At 38.7% G+C, this 25,090-nt stretch overlaps 2 protein-coding genes across 4 annotated transcripts in view; one reads left to right on the top strand and one right to left on the bottom strand.

The window, feature by feature from the left end:
* Nucleotides 1-25,090, top strand: part of LOC126377061 (alpha-2Db adrenergic receptor) — a 595,604-nt gene that overhangs the window by 96,711 nt on the left and 473,803 nt on the right. The gene's annotated exons all lie outside the window — the stretch shown is intronic.
* Nucleotides 19,285-25,090, bottom strand: part of LOC126377107 (TGF-beta-activated kinase 1 and MAP3K7-binding protein 1-like) — a 558,148-nt gene continuing 552,342 nt past the window's right edge. Inside the window, exon 8 of the transcript XR_007567791.1 lies at nucleotides 19,285-19,321. The gene's annotated coding sequence lies outside the window, so the exon portion shown is untranslated. The remainder of the gene's footprint in view (nucleotides 19,322-25,090) is intronic.

The following is a 25,090-nucleotide window of genomic DNA, read 5'->3' as shown; positions in this document are numbered from 1 at the left end:
ACTATTTGTGAGTGATAAAAAAAATCATGCATCATTTTTTTGATGAAATCTGCCCCCTACTCCTTCAAAGCGGGGAGGAAATTTTATAATTGGGACTTTTCGCAGTTTTCAAGGTAGGAAGCTAACAATTGGTATGTTAGGAAAAGGGAACCGTGTTACCCCGAATGCGAGCGAAGCCGTGGGCAAAGCTAGTGTTATATAAAGACCAAAATACCAAAGAATGGTACTATAAGTAAAAATTTTGAACAGCTCTATATTCCAACCCCTTATTAGTATTATTCAGAGTATTTGGTTTGGTGTTTTTACGGCCACCGTAAACCATGCTCACTGATTTGGATGTGAGCGTTTTAGGCGAAAGAGTTTGGTCCTTGGAATAGCCCTATCCCTCCTGCTTGGACAAGTGGAAATAAAGATTCTTAACGCTTTTTTGTGTTTTTTTTAGTATGTAGTCGTCACATGAGCCAAGTCAGGCCTTTGGCGGATCGTGCGATCCGTGCTTCGGAAGGCACGTGAAGCCTTTGGTCCCGGTTACTTCTTTGTAAGTAAGTAGTCGTTACATGAGCCATGTTAGGGGCCTTTGGCGGCTCAATAGTAACCCTGACACCAGGTTTGATGAGGTTGGTTATCCACCTCACAACCCACATGATAGAAGAAGAATATTATAATATATTATTTCGTATCACAAAATATTGTGGTCTAATACAAGCAAGCTTACCCTAAACGCACATCCATGCGGCATCCAATCGCGCTGAGAGCCAAATCGGGAATATTCCTTTCTTTTCTCTCAACAAATTCACCTTGTTCATATTTCCAGCGATACTATAGATACTTTAGCTGGCTAGGTAGCTAGCTACTTTATTGTTCCGTATTTCCTCAGAGATACAGCGTCTAAAAACAAAAGCTGACGCGTCTGTAGTGAATTAAATTATGCCATTAGGGAAACATGAGGGGGTGTACACGCGAGCGATTAGTCGCGCGATTTTTTTACACATATATCTTATCGGAATCTGTAACACTATATTCTATATTCTATGTGTTATAAAGTTGTATTTTTCGAAGGGCTTTTGCCTCATCTGTCTATTAAATTATACCAATAATTTAATTTTAGTTAAACATCAAAAAGAGGATTTTTAAAAATTCGATTTGTATCCTTACGTTTTAAGGGTAATTTTAATAACTACAGGTCATTAGCCTTTTTCTAAGACGGTTTTGGAAAACTGAAAATGCGGCTTTGCCTTCAGTATAGGTCTTCTCTTCTATCGTGTGGGTTGTGAGGTGGATTACCAACCTCATCGACATGGCTCATGTACGAGTATAGGTTACAGATACGATTATACAGATTGTGAAATGCTGCAGTAGTTTTAGGCGGATGAGACTCGACAAGAAATATATTTATGTACCTAATATATATACTAAATTGGTTGTGTGATATATTATGTATCTAATTTGTGTGCAATAAACTGGTTTATTATTATTATAATAAAAATGTACACTTTAACGATATTTTTGAGTTTCACAAAAGTTTCTGCGTTCCTGCGATTTTTCCTCTTGCGACTAATCGTCCGTCAGCAGGCGGCCTTATGGTGAATTGCCAAATTCTGTTCACCTTTTGTTTAAGAGATAATGCTTTGTAACAAAAGCCTAATTGATGCACTAATAGCCACGTCGTTTTATGATTATCATTATAATCATGATTACCGTCATAATCTGGATTATCATATGTGAATAGGTAAATCTGATGATTATGATATTTTATGTTGAATAGGATTTGTATAATTGTCGGTTAATTTGTGTTAGAGTGGCATAAGTTATCCATACTAATATTATAAATGTGAAAAAGTGTATGTCTGTTTGTTTGTCCGTCTTTCCCGGCAAAACGGAGCAATGAATTGACTTGACAGTCTTCTCTTCTATCGTGTGGGTTGTGAGGTGGATTACCAACCGCATCAACCCTGGTGTCAGGGTTATTATTGAGCCGCCATAGGCCCCTGACATGACTCATGTGACGACTACGTACTTAAATCAGTAAGTAGTAACCGGGACCAACGGCTTAACGTGCCTTCCGAAGCACGGATCATCTTACTTTTTGGACAATCAGGTGATCAGCCTGTAATGTCCTAACCAAACTAGGGATCACAAAGTGACACTTGACAGTTGAAGGGATGGAGCGTGACATAGACTACTTTTTGTTTCTTTGCAACCCCCCACTTTCCTAAAATGGGGGGTGGAAGTTTGTATGGAGCATTCCGCAATTTTCAAGGTCGAAAGCTAAACATTGATACGCGGGCTATTTGTGACAAACAAACAAATTGTGCATCATTTTTTTTTTCGGAAATCTACCCCCAACCGCTTCAAAAAGGGGATGATTTTTTTACAGTTTTCAAGGTAGGGAGCTAAAAATTGGTACACAGACTCTTTGTTACCAACGAAAACTACCTGCTTTATTTTTTAACGCGAGCGAAGCCGCGGGCAAAATCTTGTTACTACATAAAGTAATAAAACATAAGCTCACGACTTCATCCCAATTGGGGTAGTCAGAGGTACACCCATCGCAAGAACTAATTACACACCTCATCGAGCTTTCTGTTAGACCAACGTGATAGGAGGTTAGTCATACCACTGTCTATAATGGTCGAGCCAACTGCGTTAGTGAAAACTGTACTTATGATAAATTAATAACTCATTCCCCTAATTTACTTACGTCATTACAGGCTGATCATCCGAATGTCAGTAAGTAAGGTGATCCGTGCTTCGGAAGGCACGTAAAGCCATTGGTCCCGGTAACTACTTACTGATGTAAGTACGTAGTGGGTACATGAGCCATGTCAGGGGCCTTTGGCGGCTCAATAATAACCCTGGACGTCCTGAGTTTAAATCCCGGTGGGGACATATCACGTACCAAAATTACTTTGTGATTTCTAGTTTGGTTAGAACATTACAGGCTGATCACCGAATAATTGTCCGAGAGTAAAATGACCCGTAGTTCGGAATGCACGTAAAGCCGTTATTCCCGTTTACTACTTACTGATGTAAATACGTAGTGGTTAGATGAGCCATGTCAGGGGCCTTTGGCGGCTCAATAATAACCCTGACACCAGGGTTGATGAGGTTACCTCTCACGATAGAAGAAGAAGACTATCCGTCAAGCAGAAACTTAGGCTAAGCACTTGACACACTAAAGATAGCACTACTAACCGCTGGCTTCAGACGGACGGACTTTATCCGGGTAACTTCAGGTTACCCGGTTAGCCTGCAAGTTATCCGGGCCGGATTATCAGGGCCGATGGTTCAAAGGCCAAAGCGGGATTCAAACTCTATTAATTTTATGGCGACTTTTAACTTCCGGGTAAACCTCTGATCGCTCATTGGAAAAGTTTTTAAAGTTCGAACGGTCGATATTAGAAGTTAAATGACGTGAGTTTTGTCACGTACGAACATAATGCCTAATGAACAGTAGCATTAGCTACTTCGGTAAGAGCGTGTGTGCAGTGTCAGGCCTGTTGTCTTAAACGTTGTACCGGGTGAGAGCCTTCAGCGCTCCCCATTTGTCCCCCATTTGTCCCCCATTTGCTCCCCAGTAGTTAATGCCATCTACAATAAGTAAAAAAAAAATGTGCAGTGTATCTCGAAGGTGTCCTTTACGGGTAAGAATCAGGTCCAACTGATGCCAGTGGCCAGAGCGCGGGTGTCTCCATGACCACTTTGTGTAGTGCTTTTCCTTTAAAGTAGGTAGTGCATTTCTTCGAGGCAATGACGTCATAAATCGTCTGAAACAGACGTAAAAGGCCAATTAATGATGATGCATTAGCTAAGTTGTAAATGATTATGACAAACGACAGAGTCAGAAATAGAATTATATAGGCTCGACATGTCAATCCCATACTTCTTCTAACGTGTGGGTTGTGAGGTGGATTACCAACCTCATCAACCCTGCTGTCAGGTTTACTATTGGGCCGCCAAAGGCACCTGGAATGACACATGTAACGACTACGTACTTAGATCAGTTAGTAGTAACCGGGATCAACGGCTTAACGTGCCTTCTGAAGCACGGATCGTCTTACTTTCGGACAATCAGGTTGCACAGGCCTCAATCAACCGGAGGGGGTATAGAGCATACTCCACCATGCTGCTCCAATGCGGGTTGGTGGAGGTGTTTTTACGGCTAATGGCCACGACCAACGGCTCAACGTGCCCTCCGCAGCAGGGAATCATCTTACTTTTTCGGAAAATTAGGTGATTCAAGCCTGAAAAGTCCTTACCAAACAAATAACAGTCTCACAAAGTCTTCTTCTTCTATCGTGTGGGTTGTGAGGTGAATTACCAACCTCATCAACCCTGGTGTCAGGGTTACTATTGAGCCGCCAAAGGCCCCTGACATGACTCATATAACGACTACGTACTTATATCAGTAAGTAGTAACCGGGACCAACGGCTTAACGTGCCTTCCGAAGCACGGATCGTCTTACTTTCGGACAATCAGGTGATCAGCCTGTAACGTCCTAACCAAACTAGGGACCACAAAGTAATTTTTGTGATATGTCCCCACCGGGAATCGAACCCAGGACCTCCGGATCGTGAGCCCAACGCTCAACCACTGGACCACGGAGGCCGTTGGAGCCTCACAAAGTGATTTCGACAATGTCCCCATCGCGAATCGAACCCGGACTTCCAGATCGTGGGCCTAACGCTCTAACCACTAGACCACTGAGGTTGTTACTCATTGTAAACTTTTATTTTATTTTTTATTCCTCTCTCGTTTAGATTGTCTTAAAAAATACCTTTTTTTCGATTAAGGCACTTCGGGAAACCTCCGGAAACCGTAAGTAGCCCAAACAAATTGCCGATGCCTTTACAAGTTGGGCTTAATTTGAAATTCTTAAAGTTGGCGACAGCCAGTGCCCGATTTAATTACCAATGCAAAAACACTCCCAGTAGGGTAACCAGGTTTTGATTTATTCTTTTCCGGGATATAAATTTCCGGATTTTTTACGTGAATATAACATGAGTATAAACAAGAAGGGGTTTGCAGAGGTGTAAAATATATATTTATGTCGTGGCCAGATCATAGAATTGATCATTTCATGATGTGCTCGATCATTTCATGAAATAGTCATATTTCATGAAATAGAATATCATTCGTTGGCCACATCATTATGTAGTTTGGCCAGATCAGTGAACAGAAAACGTATAACGCTATGAACAACTAAATGCATGATTACTTTATGATATGGCCAAACGTTGGCAATCATATCGTAAAACTAGTAACATTATCCTCCCATAGTGGCGCTAGTGTCGATTATATTTAAAACTTGATTGATATTATAATCGATGAATCAATGTAATTGCACAATTTTCCATATCGAATTGGTTCATAATTTTGAACCTAAGAAATTAATCGACTATTCGCCTATTTTTCATATAACCCTGAATTACAGACAGGTCAATCATAAACAAAATAATCCCATTTTTTATCATTTATTTAGTGAGAAAACGGCCTCCGTGGTGCAGTGGTTGAGCGTTGGGCTCACGATCCGGAGGTCCCGGGTTCGAATCCCGGTTGGGAAATATTACAAAAATCACTTTGTGATCCCTAGTTTGGTAAGGACATGACAGGCTAATCACCTGATTGTTCGAAAGTAAGACGACCTGTGCTTCGGAAGGCACGTTAAGCCGATGGTCCCGGTTACTACATACTGATGTAAGTTTTTAGTCGTTACATGAGAAAAGTCAGGGGCCTTTGGCGGCTCAATAGTAGCCCTGACACCAGGGTTGATGAGGTTTGGTAATCCACCTCACAACCCACAACATAGAAGAAGGAGAAATGACAAACAAAATGCAGTAACATTTGGTATATAGCATTAGGTAATGGTTGGAGCCTCCTTTTAAGAAGACATTATGAATTATTTAGTGACAAAACTCTAATACTTCCGGAACTCTAACGTGTTTCCGGAAGACTTTGGATTACGGGACTTTCCGAGAAATTCCGGACGCTTGCTAACCCTACTCCCTAATGCTGTACGACAAAGAAAACTTGGCAAGTATTTTTTTTAAGCAAATAATGTTCACGTGAGACTGAGGAGTCCTGGAGGAATACGAAATTTATTCCTTTATTATTGGATTATTGATTAGTAGAAAATTTGCTTAAGAATCGCCCTTTAAGGAAAAAATGCTTGAAATTTTCCGTTAGTAACTTCAAAGGCTGCTTTAAAGCGATACGACGCGTTGCGACAATACAGCGACACCGCTCCGTCGTGTTATATTAAAACATAACATAAACTGCCTATATACGTCCCACTGCTGGGTACAGGCCTCCCCTCAATCAACCGGAGGGGGTATGGAGCATACTCTCTCTCGGCTAATAGCCGGGACCAACGGCTTAACGTGCCCTCCGAAGCACGGAATCATCTTACTTTTTCGGACAATCAGGTGATTCAAGCCTGAAAAGTCCTTACCAAACAAAGGACAGTCTCACAAAGTGATTCCGACAATGTCCCCATCGGACCTCCAGATCGTGAGCCTAATGCTCTAACTACTAGACCACGGAGGTTGTGTGATTATATTAAAATTAAAACAATATAATACATGTTGATCGTCAGTTAAAAACATTACATTCGTTTTAGAACAGGAGGGTAAAAAGGGAGATGTCAGAAAAGTTACCCCTCCGAATTTGACAGCGAGAGAGGGATCGCCACCGAATTCAAAATGGCGGGCGTTCCCTTTTTAAAATACAGTCTTTTAAGGTCGGACACCTTCCATTTTATGCGTAATTCGCAAAGTTCCCGACACCAAGTTTATAACTCCATAAAAATAAAAATGGAGGAAGGAAATTTGAGGACGACATAACAAGATAACTGGGGTTTTTATTAATTATCTGCTTATAAAAAACAGGAACGTTTTCTAGTTAAAAATAACTTTTTTCATCACAAATGAATGGAGTTTAAATTGTAAATAATATCAGTTTAAGTTTGGGTTTGTAAAGTTGTCACCCTTTTTTCTGACCTACTTACGTTGTAACGCGGGTTAAGTGAACAGACATATAAGCACACACACCTAACGTCCAACCCTTGTTGCCCTTGCTGCATAGCTTACGATATCGCAGGCGATGCGACAAGTGTCACTTTCGACAAACAGACGTACGTCTGTTACCAACACAGCGCTGCGTTGGCAGCATTTTTTAAAACGAAGTCCTAAGATGGGTAATGATGAACCTTATGGGGAACCTTTGTCCTTATCTCTGTATTTTGTGTCCATTGTGCTCAATAAAGTATTTTATCTATCTATCTATCTTATGGGGACAGGGGATCACATCGATCCAACTTGTATAGATTATTAATTTATAATTACGTTATTACAATAAATCAGTTCACGAAAGTAGTATAACAAGCACTGTGTGTACAGTCATGAGTCATGAGCAATATAATGTACCCATTTTAGGACTCCGTCGCACTAACATATTTGACATTTAGTGAGACTTACAGTTCAATTTGTCAAAAAAGTTAGAAAGAAAGAGTTAGAAAGTTAGTCATGACTGTACAGTCATGAGCAATATAATGTACCCATTTTAAGACTCTGTCGCACTAACATATTTGACATTTAGTGAGACTTACAGTTCAATTTGTCAAAAAAGTTAATGTGACATGGTACCAAAGTGTATACATATTAATGCTCGTGACTGTACAGTCATGAGTAATATAATGTACCCATTTTAGGACTCTGTCGCACTAACAAATTTGACATTTATAGTGAGACTTACAGTTCAATTTGTTAAAAAAGTTAATGTGACATGGTACCAAAGTGTATACATATTAATGCTCGTGACTGTACAGTCATGAGCAATATAATGTACCCACTTTAGGGCTCTGTCGCACTAACATATTTGACATTTAGTGAGACTTACAGTTCAATTTGTCAAAAAAGTCAATGTGACATGGTACCAAAGTGTATACATATTAATGCTCGTGACCGTACTCATTTCCACTCCTCTTCGATCAATTTTATACTTCATCTTCTAATCCTTTTATTCTAAGGGCTCGAATAACTGATTTCCACTCTTCGCGAACTTTTCCAGCTTCATTAGCTTGCTCCCATGACATGCCGAGAGTTTTTAATTCTAGGTCAACCGAGCGTCGCCAGGTCTCTTTGGGCCGCCCTATTTTGCGTTTTCCACGCGCACACCTGGTCAGAGCTGCTCGGGTCTGGTATTCCACAGGTCTTCTAAAGGTGTGATGCTCTGTCGCGGAGCCACCACCTCCAATTCAGTTGAAAACGGTATCTATGACAGATTTGACATAAATTGTCAGTGCCGTACCGATCCGTCACCAAACCTTGTCATCAAAATTTTAAGTAATCTAAATAATTTAAAGCTATCACTACTGCCACGCCGTGCCATATCATTACTATGGCAACCCCACAATTATTTTTGCGTGTGGCAATATAATTTTATATGTCAAATCAAGTGTCATACTCTAAATTCTGAGGCTCTTTGTTTTGTATGAGAGACGTTCGTCTGAAATAGGTTCTCTTAGTAGTTTGTGCATAGATAAAAAGTTCTCGCAAGGAGATTGTTTCTTAAAATCTTCAGCGCTTCACGTTTTGTTCATGCCGTCATATACACTTTAATTTGTTGTTTTCTTTCTAATTATAGCACGTACACATAAAATCTTTTCACGTACACTATGTACGTAGTACGTACATCAAACTATACTACAATTTACAGGAAGAAAACATCTCGAAGTATGCAAACTGAGTGGCTCCGCTGGGGAGTATGCTCTCCAGCGAAGCCACTTTAATTTGTTGTTTTCTTTCTAATTATAGCACGTACACATAAAATCTTTTCACGTACACTATGTACGTAGTACGTACATCAAACTATACTTCAATTTACAGGAAGAAAACATCTCGAAGTATGCAAACTGAGTGGCTCCGCTGGGGAGTATGCTCTCCAGCGAAGCCACTTTAATTTGTTGTTTTCTTTCTAATTATAGCACGTACACATAAAATCTTTCCACGTACACTATGTACGTAGTACGTACATCAAACTATACTTCAATTTACAGGAAGAAAACATCTCGAAGTATGCAAACTGAGTGGCTCCGCTGGGGAGTATGCTCTCCAGCGAAGCCACTTTAATTTGTTGTTTTCTTTATAATTATAGCACGTACACATAAAATCTTTTCACGTACACTATGTACATGGTACGTACAGTAATCTATATCGTTTTCAACTGAATTGGAGGTGGTGGCTCCGCGACAGAGCATCACACTTCTAAAGACATGACCAATCCACCGTCAGTTCCGTGTGCGGATATCAGTCATAATTTTATACTTAAAATAAATAAAATAAAATAAAAATAGCCTTTATTCACCGATGTACAGTTCTACTTTACATAGGTTTATTATATGTATTACTTTTTCTAATCGGGCTGTCCTGAGACATAGGCCTCCTCCATCAAGCGCCAATCTGCTCTACTTTGTGTGTATCGTCTCCACCCCTTAGGTAGGTCATCCTCCCATCTTTTGATTGGCCTCCCTCTTCGCCTTTTGCCGTCTCTGGGGTACCATTCCGTGATGTCTTTTGTCCATTTGTTAGTTTTAGACCTCATCATGTGTCCGGTCCACCGCCACTTCAATCTTCTCGCTGTTTTGGTTACGTCTGCGACTTTTGTAATCCCCCTTATTTTCGACATGGTCCACCTGTCTCGCAGTCTCAAGCTCAGCATACTCCTTTCCATCCCATTCTGGCAGACCTTTAGCTTGTTGCTTTCTTTCTTTGTAAGAGACCATGTTTGGCAACCGTATGTGAGTACTGGGAGTATGCACATGTTGAAGACTTTCCTTTTTTGGGAGACTGGATATGAAGGGCTTTTCATTATCTCTTTGAGGGACCAGTAATTTTATACTTAAGTAAATTAATATTAAAAAGCAATAAATAATATTTAAATTACCGAAACGTACTGACCGTTATTGATAAATGTTCAATCATGTTTGAAAAGACATAATCCCTCTCGGTAGATAAGCTGAACGCGTCCTGTGTTTTTTATTAGCTCTGATTTAGGGTTGCCATCTTTAAAATCTCAACTTAAACGGGAAATGTGCATACATGGAGTATTGGAGCTTACAACCCGGATATATGAATCGAGTTTTTTACTTCTACTAATCAGTAAAATATGAGACGTGGTAGTCCAGTTGTTAGAACGCTTGCCCGTCATTTTGTGATCTCAGTTTTGAATCCAGCACAGGCCTGAACCAATTGATTGTCGAATTTGCTTTCGAATTCATGTTTGGATTATAAATGATTATCACGTGCTCAACGGTGAAGGAAAACATCGTGAGGAAACCTACATTCCCGAGAAATTCATTTTCCGAGGTATGTGACCTAACCTGTATTGGGCTGGTTTTCCCTTCGAAGGTTGGAAGGTCAGACAGGCAGTCGGTTAAAAAACCGGACCTGTCAAGTGTGCAGGTTAGGTAAGTGGACCCTGTGAAAAACGGGAGTATGCTAGGGAGATGATAATGATTACTCAGTAAAATATTTTATTTAGAATTGTTGTTTAATCAAGTTTTTATTTTTAATTAATTAGGACAAATCCGTGGAAACCCGGACGGTTGGCAACCCTACTCCCAGCTGAGCATAGAAGTAATCTAGAAACACAGCAGTAAGACATTTCTTGTGTAAATTTTAAATGTTCTGCCGATATTTTTTGACGTTGACAAACGATCAGCAGCGACTCCAAACGTCGGGTAATATTGTGCCTGTCAGTTGAAGGTAGGTGTAGTTTTTCAATATGAGACACGAACGATTAGGCACTGGGAGATTTGCAACGGTTTGTTGTTGTTTAAGTACTTAGTGGAACCTTGGGGAACCAGTTAAAACTAGTTTGTGTAATTCTCATTTTTTAAAGTGTTCGTTTAGAGAGTAATCGCTTTGTCAATAAAAAAGCCGGTCAAGTGTGAGTCCCACTCGTGCACCGAGGGTTCTGCACACACTGCCGTAAATTGAGGAAGATAAGGATTAGTATGTATTATAATTACATAACATAAACATAACAAAAACAGCCTATATACGTCCCACTGCTGGGCACAGGCCTCCCCCCAAGTAGCAAACAAGAATTGTGATTAAGTCATATATGTCTAAACTTTAGCTAAAGTGAGATTTATCCAAATCAAATAGGACTTATTAGGACTTCATAAATTCTTTTCCTTCTTTAATACTATATAGTTTTCAACAAATCCTACTTTAGATAATTTAGAATACACAAAACCAAGTTAAGTATTCTCAAAACTATTTAGTCTTATCTCAGCCTACTGTTAAGTCTAAAAGTATATTTTTACTTTACTCAGATTATTTGAAGCCTCACTTAATACTAAATTGATTTACTGAAGTATCAGTTTAGTCTTGTAAAGTAAAAAATGAATTGCCTAGATATACTTAAGGCAATTTTAATACTAAGCTTTGAGATTAGATTAGTTAAGATTATTTGTTGCTCTTATACAAGACTGTTTTATTCGTTTTTGACTACAATAAGTAAAACATAAGAAAAGTCTATTCACTGGACGATAAAATCGAAATAGAAGCAAGCAGAAAGATGGACGAAGTTCAAAAAATAAAAAGATCTGGTGGTTTTCGAATGCAGAAAATTAAATACAGAAAATTAACCTGTGATAATGCACATCCTACTGTTTTTGTTAGCGATGCGATATCTTCTTCATTGCTATCAATTTTTTCTATCGATTAGTATAACACAATCATTCAATTTTGTCAAAAAAGTCGTAAGTTCCTGTTTTTCAATTACTGTCTACCGGTATGGGGAGGTGCTTATAAGACTCAATTTTTGGAAGTTGAAAAAGCTCAGAGAGCTTTATTAAAGGTTATGTATTTTAAAAAAAGAAGGTATTCCACTGACTCTTTGTATCAAATCTGCAACCTGCTATCGGTACGTAAGTTGTACATTGTAAACCTAATACTTAAAAAACATAAAACTATGAGCTATAATCCGAATGTAGAAAACACTAGACGTAAACATACTGTTGCAAAGGTTCCCAGTACCAAAACGAGCTTTGCGAAAATTCAATACAATATTCGTTCTTCTTACCTATATAATAAAATTAATACAGAAATACAAATCTACCCGAAAACTTACCATGAATGTAAATCCTCTTTAATAAAATGGATAAAAAACTTAACATACGATGAAGTCGAAACTCTTCTTCGGCATTCCTAATTACACATTAGCTATCACGCGCATTGCACATACGCACTTACTCACACACACAGACACACTAACACACGCTCATACACACACGCACACACCCTCACCCTCTTACACACACCACACACACTACACATAGATTTGAATTAGCACAAGTCTTTCCTCTGTTAGCAGAGGTTGCTACCCACTGTTCTGTGGGGAGCAACCTCTGATCCCAAGACAATGTCGTAGGGCTAGCACACTCGGACGCACATGCATGCTCTCTCTACTAACAATAACAATTATTTGTTATACCTACTTAGTGTCTTTTTGTTTATTTTATGTGTATAACCTCTGCTATGAAGGAGCGGAGTTTCCTGGCACAGGCATTACTATGCTTAATAGGAAACTCCAGCTACTAGTTCTAAATGTACACTATTGTTAATGCAAATAAAATATTTTTATTTTATTTATTTTATTTTATTTTATTCAATTCCGAACCAGCGTGTGGCGGCCCAGGTACCTACGTCTCGCACAAATCTTCTCAAAAATGATTAAACTAGTCTAACCTAGTCTAAGCGCACGGCAACACTACACCATGAAAAATCGAGTTTTATATTAAAAACCTGCTAAGTTCAAATTTAAAAGTAGGTACCTATTAGTCTAATAATAAATAAATACTTTTCTTTCTTCTTTCATTCTTTCTTTTAATAATTTTAAAAATGTACCTATTTTTAACAAAGTTTCATTGCCAATCATAAACATATCTATTTTAAGTTTTGTATATGGTAAAATGCATTTAAAGTGGGCATTAGATTCGCTTCCAATATTTTTTTAGCTTGATAAAGTCATCGGGAACTTGGTCGCCATTTTTAACAATAATGTTTTTGGTGGAATTAGAAACTACCGTGCACACGCACGTCGTTAATTTTTACAAAAATCACATTGTATCCGTTGGCAATTAGAAGCGCGGTGATCGTACCAACTTTGCGTCAGCGAACCATGTACCTATGAGAATGTATGCGCGGTGACTCGTTAGCAAATTGAGTTTGTTTGTAACTAAAAAACTTTGCTAACGATAATATTGAACTTGGCTCTCATTTCACATTTATGTTTTTGATTGGATATCATTACTTTTTGTAGGTAAGTACATATCCTCGTAACGCGTGGGTCCTTTTAAAAGGACAAATTCAAAACTAAAAGTCGACTTTATAAAAATAAAACATTTGAATACCTATTAAACTTGTTTAAGATTCACGTTAAGTTAAAAAAAATATATGCCAGTAAAATGGATGAGAGTTGTGTTGTATCATGGGCGAAAAGCTGACAACCTATCACCGCTAAACACATGTTCCAACTTGCTTACCTACCCTCATAGTACTTGTCGAATGTGGCATCAAGTGGTTCCATGATCACTTAGTGCTCTGCCTACCCCGATATATAGGCGTGATATGTTATGTTAAGTTAATCTACACACCTACCACAAAAAGACCGGCTGTCATGAGTTTTGATTACTTACTGATTCTTACATCTATAGTTAGGTACAGGCACTAATTAGATATTTATGTTAAGCGTTCATAATAGAATCTAATTATTTAAAAGTTGCTAGTTTTTTTTTCCTTTGTATTCATCTAATTACCTATCTGCATACCAAATTTTAACTTTCTAGGTCATCTGCAACTGGGTTAGAGTTTTGATCTATAGGTCAGTCAGTCAATGATAAAAATGAGGATTTTTGGATATTAATATCTAAATAACCGTTTGAGATAAGCTTATGAAATTTAGAACACATATGTATGTTGCAAGTCTCAATATATGAGCCAAATTTGATACGTTTATGTGATATAGTTTTTGATTTATGAGGGGGTCAAAAGTGGCTCCAGATGGTTCGTGTAATATTACACACGGTGCGGCTCGCCAGTTCTATTTCTTGAACTTGGCTTGACACGCTACCGCGTGTCTAGATACTTTTCTTTCTTCTTTCATTTCATTATTTCTTTTAATAATTTTAAAAATGTACCTATTTTTAACTAAGCTTTATTCACAATCATAAATATATTTTAAGTTTTGTGTATGGTTAAATGCATTTAAAGTGAGCATTAGATTCGATTCCAATATGTTTTTAGCTTGATAAAAGTCATCGGGAATTTGGCCGCCTTTATTAACAATAATGTTTTTGGTGGGATTAGAAACTACCGCGCACACACACGACGTTAATCAAATTGCAAGGGTTCTTCGTATATACAATATTCAACGGACACTCGTAAATTTTTACAATAATCACATTGTTTCCGTTGGCAATTAGAAGCGCGGTGATCGTACCTACTTTGCGTCAGCGAACCATGTAGGTAACCTATGAGAATGTATGCGCGGAGACTCATTAGCAAATTGAGTTTATGTTTGTTAGTTCCATTTCTGATAAATATTAAACAATTAAGTAAATCACATTCCTATCCAAGTAAGAACTTAGCATAACAATATTGTTTATCTTCCACGAGTCGAAAAACTTACCTCTTAAACAAACATACTTTCCATACGTTTTAAAAGCTCGTTCGATTTTAATTGTTACTTGTTACATAGCTAATTCTGGCACAAAATAAACAAACATGATTTTACGACAATACTTCACTAAATCAAAATAGAGGATAACTTTAGATATAAGAGTTTTAAGTAGGAATTCACTAAATACTTTTTGTCTTAAGTGGGTATACTCCTAGACAATTGAAGTAAAATTTATCTTAACTAGTACTTGATGAAGTGCAACTTGACTTTACTTTTCTAAACTGATTCTTACGAAATCAATTGTTTCTAAAGTCTTACTTCATTTAGAAAAATATTACTTAACGCCATTTTGCACTTACGGGACGAAAACAAGTAATTTTTTTTGACAATATTATCGTCAAAAACTGAAGTAAATTAATATAATATTTCTGTTGTAGTAACAATTACTGCGTTCAGCTGTCACGTATTAATAGAAAATGAATTTATCTGTACCATATGTCACCATTTTTTTTATTTGCTGAATAATCAATACAAATTTTATTATTATTTTTCTGGTATATTCAAGGCCCTTCTGTTTTTTAACACTTTCTATCGATTTTACACGAGAAACAATCATGCGTTTATAATTTCCTGTATGTGAAACGGCGGAATAACCTTTTGTTAAAATAACAACTAGTATTTTAGTCGCCATTTTCTTACAGACTTCATTTCTTGTGTTAATGTAAATGTTCGCCATTATATTCTAAAATAAAGACGCGTGAAGTAAAAATCGTTTTAAGTATGACCTGAAGTTTTACTTCGTTAAGTTACAATTGACTCAGTGCAATTCAATCCTATAGTCTTAACTAAGTATTGTAGATATCTTCAAGTATACATTCTTGGTATTAAGTGATACTACAAGAATTCTAAGTTTAGAATACGCAAGAACATTGTCTAAAGTAGGGTTTAAGTCTGACTTAGCGTTGTCTTAAGTCTGTCTTGTATAAGAGTTAAAGTATGTGCCCACTTTTACTAAACTGTGTCTTCAAGATATCTTGAGGGATATCTTGGAGACATATAAGACTTATCCAAGACAAGGGCTTGATTTAGTCTACTTGCCTTCAAGATATCTACAATTCTCTTTTAAGACAATCGGTTGCTACTTGGGCCCTCAATTAACCGGAGGGAGCATACTCCACCACACTGCTCCAATGTGGGTTGGTGGAGTTGTTTTTACGGCTAATAGCCGGGACCAATGGCTTAACACGCTTATTTATTATAATTAAAATACTTATACAAGGTGTTAGTGCCACCGTAACGAATACTGAGGGGGATGATTTTGATCTGTTTTGTATGTTGTGTGCAATAAAGTATATTTGATTTGATTTGATTATGATTCAGACCATGATTCTGAGTTGATATTAATACGTTCAACGCCACGCGGCCTACAGGCAAAATCATGAATTCCGTATTTATTATAGTGTTGTAATCGTTGAGATATTTTATTTGCACTAATAATTAAAAACTATGGTTAATTTGCGTAAAAAAAAATTGATAATGTAGCACGCGGGTGTTCGCATGGCTAGAATGAAACAACCAGCATTTTTGCGTGGCAATGAGCGTGTTAAGTGGATTTTCTTGTCGGAAAATTCATGAAAAATTTTGTGTTTTTGTAATTTCAACTTGGTACCTCCACTATTTCCCGAGAAAAGGGTCTTGGCAGACAGACGGACGGATGGACAATAAAGTGTTCGTAAGAATTTCCTTGAGGAGATTTTCGTTTTGAGTTGTGGAACCCTAAAAAAGCCTGTAAACAATGCAGAGTCAAAAGTACTTGCACACTGAAAACAGGTTATAAGCACATGTGGAGGGTAAGATGGATATAAATGCGACTGTTAACCTCAGAGGGCGAACTATTAACCTACAGACCCTCAACGAGGCGCGTAGGTTATAGGTATAATATGTTAGTGATAATTCAAATCGTGGTAAAATTGTGCTAAAATGTTGTCTAATTTTCATCGAAAATCGTATTTCCTGTATGTTGTGTTTTAAAAAGGAATTTAGTCTAAAAGCAGCGCTAACACTGCACATCATACATACACACATAAAGTCACCCCTGTAATCCCTATTGAGGTAATAACCCTGGCACCAGGGTTGGCGAGGTTGGTCATTCACCTCACAAACCACACATCATCATCATCAATGTAAGAGCCACGCTCTTGTCGGTGTAGCATTTTCCATTCCAGTCTATTAAAGGCCAACTCCTTGACTTCCCTATAAGACACGACGTTAACCTTTTCTTTAATCTGTTCCATGTAAGCTCTTCTTGGTCTTCCCCATCCTCTCTTTCCTTCTATGATGTTTTTAATAAATTCGTCGTGTCTTATTCCACAAACCACAAGATAGGTATTAATGCGTCGATAATTACTTCAAATCCGTAACAGCCCTGTTTGCAGAAAGCGATCTCATCTTCTTCATCTATCGTGTGGGTTGTGAGGTGCATTACCAACCCCATCAACCCTGGTGTCTGTATCACTATTGAGCCGCCAAAAGCCCCTGACATGGCTCATGTAACTACGTACTTAAATCAGTTAGTAGTAACCGGGACCAACGGCTTAACGTGCCTTTCGAAGCACGGATCGTCTTACTTTCGGACAATCAGGTGATCAGCCTTTTATGTTCTAACCCAACTAGGGATCACAAAGTGATTTTTGTGATATGTCCCCACCGGGATACGAACAAACCTCCGGATCGCGAGCCCAGCGCTCAACCACTGGACTACGGAGGCAGTTCGGGCGCACTGAAATCGATTTTATGAGTTTGAATTCATGTTTGGAACATAGATAATAGGCTAGTTTCCAACTAGTCAAATCAGTTACTTTTTACTAAATGTCAAAACACGAAATTACTAGGGAAATTGTATGAAAAAGCACGCTGTGACGTCATAGGGGAACGTGATAAAATGTCGAACTTATTACTTATTACGTTTTTCTTGATTAAAATTCATAAACAAGTTAAATAGAAAAAAGAAAATGTTTTTCGTTAGTTTTAAATCTGCCTTTATTTAATACTTAATCAGAATTTCATAATTTATCTTGAACCTAGTACACGACCCAATTGATATTACACGGTTTCCAGGATTTGGATTTCGGATTATTTTTTGGATTTGGTTTTTTGTTTTTACTCTTAAGATATTACTTTTATGTATGATGTATTTTATTTATTTCAATACTTGTTTCGTATGTGTGTAGCGTTGAAAAAAGCGGGAATTTTTCCCGTTTTTATACAAGTTTTATTCGAAACTTTCAAGAAAAATAAATATGAAATATTTCATGTTTTTTATGAATAAAACGAAAAAAACCGGAAAAATATGAAAGAAACGGAAAAGTACTTTTAAAAATTTGGTGATAAAAACTTGATTTTTTCAATCGTTTTTTTCTAATTTGTCGAATTAAACGGCGAAAATTCATTAAGTACCCGTTTTTTTCCTAAGGTTTTTTTCTGATATATTTCAATGTAACAAACAAATAAAACGGTAAAAAACGAACTAACGTTTTTTTCACCGAAAAAAACAATTTGTTTCTTTCGGAATTTTCAACGCTATGTGTGTGTGTGTTTAGTCTATTATTTATTATTATAGTTTTCTTAGATTATGGTTAGGTATATTTTTAGTATATATGGATTATATTATATTGAGTATTCATTAATATAGTATGTACGTATAGTATAGAGTATTTATTATGTTAACTTTAGTTTTACTTTTAGGTATTTTTTTTGTTGCACCATCCCGCATCCAAGTTTGTAAATGTTTGTTTCCTTTTGGTGGTTGCCTGGAAGCAATTGATCTTGAGCAATAAGGCCGCCCAAATTGTACTGTATTCATGTGTTATGTCTGATTGTTGAAATTTTAGTTCTGTGCAATAAAGTATATTTGATTGATTGGTTTGATTGATTTGTGCCCGATTAATGGTTATAGACTAGCTCCTCATTACATGACACGTGAGCTGGCAAGAAGTGTGTATTTACTATACACATTTGCCTTCTCTCTCTCTTTATTTAAGAGCTGCACTCTTGTCGGTGGAGTAATCGCCTTCATTACTCCATAGATAGGGCGTGTAGAACGGTGGTTGCCCCAATCGCCTTCCGTTCCGCAGTACACGGACCAATTTCTCAATCGGTGATGTTCTAGCTAGAGCCCTACCTGAATCCATTTCCTCGGCCTCCAACCAATAATAAAACTAAATAATAAATATAATAAACATATATATACATTTACCATTCCATTCCATTTCATATATACATTTGCCTTACACTTCGTAAATGCGGGAGTGATGTTATATTACAGTTAAAATTACTTAAGTAATTTGCACTCGACTTCCTGACTTCAAAGTGTGACGTCATCATGTCGGTAACCGTGAAGGTACTATTAACCTCACCAACCTGTCGAGGGCATACACTGTTTGATCTTAATCGATCGACTTAGTAAAGGCAGTACCACACCTCTCTCCTACTACGACTCTGCGACAAGTTCGCTTTATTTTCCCTCTACGTCGAGCGAGTTTTAATTTATAGTAAGTATAGAACAGTTGTTGTGAGTTTACGCGGTTATTATCATAGACAGATATGTCTGCCCGTAGAAAATTATGGATCTACCTACTCCACTCCAATCTCATCAGTCATCCCGTGATCATGGCACTTGCAACAGTGTCTAAATATCGGGAGTCTCATATCCCCATTTAAACGCGGTAAGAACCCGTTATTATGTGCTTTAATTATATAGAACAGTTATTTTAAAAACTGTACGGAGATCAGAACTGTATAAATGCATAGAATCCAAATTTAAAATAAAAAAAAACATAAATACAACCACAGTGGAGTCAATGAAGGGTTTCACTTCTGATTTAGTAGCGACAGGTCTGATTTTGATGATTTAGATTTTTTGTATGATGAAAATATACAGGGTGTTAGTGACATCGTAACGAAAACTAAGGGGGATAATTCAGACCATCAGTACCTCAGTAATTCGTATACTTGTCCCACTCAAGATTTTTATGATTTTTAATGATATAAAAAATTACTCTTACATAAAAAAAAGCATTAAAATCGAACCTGTCCCTGTGCAAATTAGAAGTTAGGTAGCTCCAAAGCTATAAAGCCAGCTTTATTGACTCCACTGTCTACATTGCACTTACGTAGTTAGGTACCTACATAGAAAGTCTAGAAACTGTTCGCGTAGTTCGGTTTATATAGCGGCGCAGTAAAACCTCAAAACTGTTTCTAAAACGGCCTCCGTGGTCCAGTGGTTTGAGCGTTGAGCTCACGATCCGGAGGTCCTGGGTTCAAATCCAGGTAGGGACATATCACAAAAATCATTTTGTGTTCCCTAGTTTGGTTAGGACATTACAGGTTGATCGCCTAATTGTCCGAAAGTATATTGATCCGTGCTTCGGAAGGCACGTTAAGCCGTTGGTCCCGGTTACTACTTACTGTATGTAAGTACGTAGTTGTTACATGAGCCATGTCAGGCTTTTGGCAGCTCAATAGCCAACCTGACACCAAGGTTGATGGGGTTGGTAATCTATCTCACACGACAGAAGGAGAAGCAAAACCTTAAAATCTTAGTTAAACATTTTTAGTACAATCATAGGCGTTATATTTTGTTTTCGTTACGCATTAAGACTTTTTATACATTGTATATTTACAAGTGAAGAAATATAGATAGACAGATAGATAAAATACTTTATTGAGCACAATGGACACAAAATACAGTGATAAGGACAACATATACAGAAAAGCACAACAGGCGGCCTTATTGCTCATGCAGCAATTTCTTCCAGGCAATCTTTATATAGTTTGTTTGTTTGTTTTATATAGTTCGCGTTCAGTAGCTTACTCTCTCCGATCTCTGTAAAGCATGGAACACATTGTTTGATCGATGTGACGTCATCGATCGTCATAAATTAAAGGTGGAACCTCACCTTGTATTGACTGTGCTCACGCGAGTGACAAGAAAGCGACGCCTAGTCGATATTCCCACCACAGACTACTGTTTGTAAGCGTACGGTCGCGGAGCGTGCGGTGGTAGTATACACTTTGATACCATGTCACATTAACTTTTTTAACAAATTAAACAGTCCACTACCACCATCACCAGCCCATTAACGTCCCCACTGCTGGGGCACGGGCCTTCCCTGCGGATGGATAGGGAGATCGGGCCTTAAACCACCACGAGGGCCCAGTACGGATTGGTGGTTGTTAACGACTGCTAATGTAGCCGGGACCAACGGCTTAACGTGCCTTCCGAAGCACGGAGGAGCTCGAGATGAAAATTTTTTTTGTGGTCACCCATCCTATGACCGGCCTTTGCGAAAGTAGCTTAAATTCAACAATCGCAGATCGAGCGCGTTTACCGCTGCGCCACAGAGCTCCTCAAGTCTCATTAAATGCCAAATATGATAGTGCGACAGGGTTCTAAAGTGGGTACATAATATTAAAAAAAAAAAATTAAAATTAAAATTTCTTTATTTCAGATAACAATGATCCATAATTTACATAATAAAACATTCAAATATCTTAAAATAATAAATATAATAAAATAGAATTAGATAAAACAAATAAAATCAATTAAAATATAAAACAACAATGATCACGGAATATCAACAGTACCTTCTCACCGGCATCGATACAGGCACATGTCTGTCGCAGCAATGCCGGAGATAAGGACAGTCCAGCCTATCGCCGATCATTTGCAGGATGACATTGGAGCTGGCCCGCACTCTGCGCACCAGGGACATGCCGCGGGCGCGCACTGTCGCATGGAAGCAGGCGGTGCGCGCCGCCGCGAACATACCCGACGCGCTGCAGAACCGAGGCAGCCCCAATATCACCCTGAACGCATTATTGTACAGGATGCGGAGGTCGTTGTAACAGCGCTTAGTGTAATTCGCCCACAGGCTGCAGGTGTATAGTGATGTACAATACGCACGAAAGAGTGTAATTTTAACCTCTGGTGTACATCGCGCAAACCTGCGGGCTATCATATTAGCCCTTACAGACAGCGCCCTCCGCTCCCGCTCAATATCCGCATTGTCACTGAGGTCAGCAGTAACTATGTGCCCCAGGTACTTAAACTGATATACCCTCTCCAAGGGCGTACCATTCAGCAACACCGGAGGAACGTTCTCTGGGCATTTATTACCCGCCTCAAAGACCATGCACTGGCTTTTCCTAACATTATATGTTAAACCGTGACCACCTGCATACTCCTCACAAATCCGCATCAGTCTTCTCAAACCGCAGACCGACGCACTGAGCAGCACCATGTCGTCAGCGTAACTCAGATTATTAACACAAACGCCATCCACATGGCAGCCGACACGCGTGCTGCTCAGCGCGGCGATCAGCTCGTTCATGTAAAGGTTGAACAGGGTCGGAGACGTCAACCCACCCTGCCGCACTCCACACTCGAGTCGATACGTCTCCGACACTTCCCCTGCCCATCTGACCATGTTGGACTGGTGCGCGTACCAATACCGAAACATATTAATTAGTTCCTGAGGTAGGTTTATGCTCCTCAACTTATCCCATAACAAGTCATACCTAACCAAGTCGAATGCTTTGGACAGGTCAAGGAAGCAAGCATATACAGGCGTCTGACGGTCTGTGTAGTATTTGACGGTATGCTTAAGACACAGAATTGCACTCTCAGTAGATAATCGTGGTCGAAATCCAAATTGATTATCATGTAGCGATACGTACTTATTTAACTGTGTATTAAGCAGCCCGTCAAAAACTTTTGCTACAACAGTGGCAAGAGAGATAGGTCTGTAGTTAAGTTTGTCGGTAAGGTCACCTGTTTTATTCTTCACCACAGGCACTACCACTGTTTTCATGAAGTCGACTGGTTGGCTGGTTGGGTGGGTGATATTACTCATGACTCTACCTAATACTTTTCTAAGTTACCGTAAACCGGTTTAGATTGGAATAAATTCTTAACGTTGAACAGTATCTTTTTATGTTTGAAATATATTATTATAAAAATAATAACCCCGCGCATGCGAGCTTAATTATAGCGCCGCGTGGTATCCTAGTGGAACGCTTGACTCTCACTGACAAGGTCGCAGGTTGAAATTCAGCACGGGCACTAAACCTATGATTTCCGAAATTGTTTTTCGAATTCATGTTTGGATCATAAATGATTATCACATGCTCAAAAGGAAAACATCGTGAGGAAAACCACATACCCGAGAATGTCATTTCGGTGATTTGTGACCTAACCTATATTGGACTAGATTTCCCTTCGCGGGTTGGAAGGTCAGACAGGCAGTCGGTTCTGTAAAAGACGGGATCGGTCATATCTTCAGATTAAGTACGCGGACCCTGTGAAAAACGGAATAATGCTAGGGAGATGATGATGTTTATACAATACAATACAATACAAATATACTTTATTGCACCAAAATAAAAAGAAATAATTACAAAAAGTCTCTTAACTAGTTTATTCTAACATAGCATAACATGCGGCGTCTATCCTAAAGTGATCTGTGCTGGAAGGCAAAGAAGCATACGAAATCAATGCGTAATTACTTAATGCATCTGCTAGAATAACTTCTAAGCTTCGTGGTCGATTCATTCGCACGAAAGTTACCGAGTTTTTACGACCCCTTTTTGTTCGAACAAATGCCTGTCAATTGTTTCTTTTTGGTTTTGTACGAATTTTATTTCTTTTATACAAATTGGTATCTCGTCATAAAAATCACAAACAACCTATATGCTTCCCACTGCTGGGCACAGGCCTCCCCTTAATCAATTGGAGGGGATATGGAGCACACTCCACCACGCCGCTCTACTGCGGGTTGGTGGAAGTGAACGGCTTAACGTGCCCTCCGAAGCACGGAATCATCTTAAGTTTTCGGGCAATCAGGTGATTCAAGCCTGCAAAGTTCTTACCAAAGTACAGTCTCACAAAGTGATTTCGACAAAATCACTTTGTGAGACTGTATATCGGGAGTCGAAGCCGGACCACCAGATCGTCAGCTCAACGCTCTAATCACTAGACCACGGAGGATGTGGAGCGTGGTGGAGTATGCTCTTACTTTTTCGGACAATCAGGACAGTCTCAGTGATTTTGACAATGTCCCCCCCATGGTTTTTTTTGTTTTAAGTAAATAATAAGTGATTCGACTAGTTGGAAACTAGCCTATATCCCACATAAACAACAACTATAGTCTATAGTTATATAAGTTTCTGTGTTCAAAGGCTCTCGTTCACGGTCGAGTTAGCAAAAATATTGCCTATTAAGGTATTTCATATTACATTCTCGTAAAGATCCGTGATTGCCCTGTTAGTAGAACGCGTGGCTAACATTGTAGTGTCGTGGGTTTGAATCTCGGCTTGGGCTGTAAATTATTGAATTTGACTTAATAAGTTTAAATACTACTTACTGATGTGAGTAATCGTTACATGAGCCATGTCAGGGGCCTTTGGCGGCTCAATCATAACCCTGACACCAGGGTTGACGAGGCTGGTAATCCACCTCACAACCCACACGATAAGAAGAATACTATAAAAAAAAAAACTAGACCCGACTGAACCGGTGTAGGACCAACCATGGAAAGTCGAACCATCACCTACATAAATGGGGCTTAAAGGAGTCGCCATACTGTCAATGTGGTCACCGGATCAAACCCTATCTCACATAGTGAACGAGTGCCCTCTACACCGGTTCCCAGGTGGCATAGCCGAGCTGCATTGTGTGACGGATGCGGCAGAGACTTGGCTAGGGGATCTTAAGCTGGATATATGATCCACGTAGGATATTTTATTTTTGTCTGCCATACGCAATTATACTATATAACACCTCTGCCTTCCCCTCCTGGGATAGATATCACAGTCCAGATAACAAAAAGTGTTAATGGGCCATTTGCTTTATTCACAATTAAACAAAGCCCGTACAGTCTCGTCTTTCAGGAAATTAAACACCGAAGCTAATATTTAAAGTTTACATTTTATTAAAAACGGTATTTTCCATCCTGGGACCTGTCTCCGTAATTTCTTTTTAAGATTTTAAATTTAATTATGGACGGCGTGAAAAAGAAATACACATCCATTAGTATCCATACTCACTCTTGCACACGCACACACCCTTTCTCTCACACATACACTTCACACCCACTCTTGCACACGTACACACCCTTACTCACACACATACACTTCATACCCACTCTTGCATACGTACACACCCTTACTCACACACATACACTTCATACCCACTCTTGCACACGCACACACCCTTTCTCACACACATACACTTCATACCCACTCTTGCACACGTACACACCCTTTCTCACACACATACACTTCATACCCACTCTTGCACACGCACACACCCTTTCTCACACACCTACACTTCACACTATCTCG

Source organism: Pectinophora gossypiella, chromosome 22 (assembly GCF_024362695.1).
Source record: "Pectinophora gossypiella chromosome 22, ilPecGoss1.1, whole genome shotgun sequence".
In the NCBI taxonomy this organism is placed as follows: domain Eukaryota; kingdom Metazoa; phylum Arthropoda; class Insecta; order Lepidoptera; family Gelechiidae; genus Pectinophora; species Pectinophora gossypiella.
The sequence above is the reverse complement of the archived record's forward strand: the minus strand, read 5'-3'. Positions and strand labels throughout refer to the sequence as shown.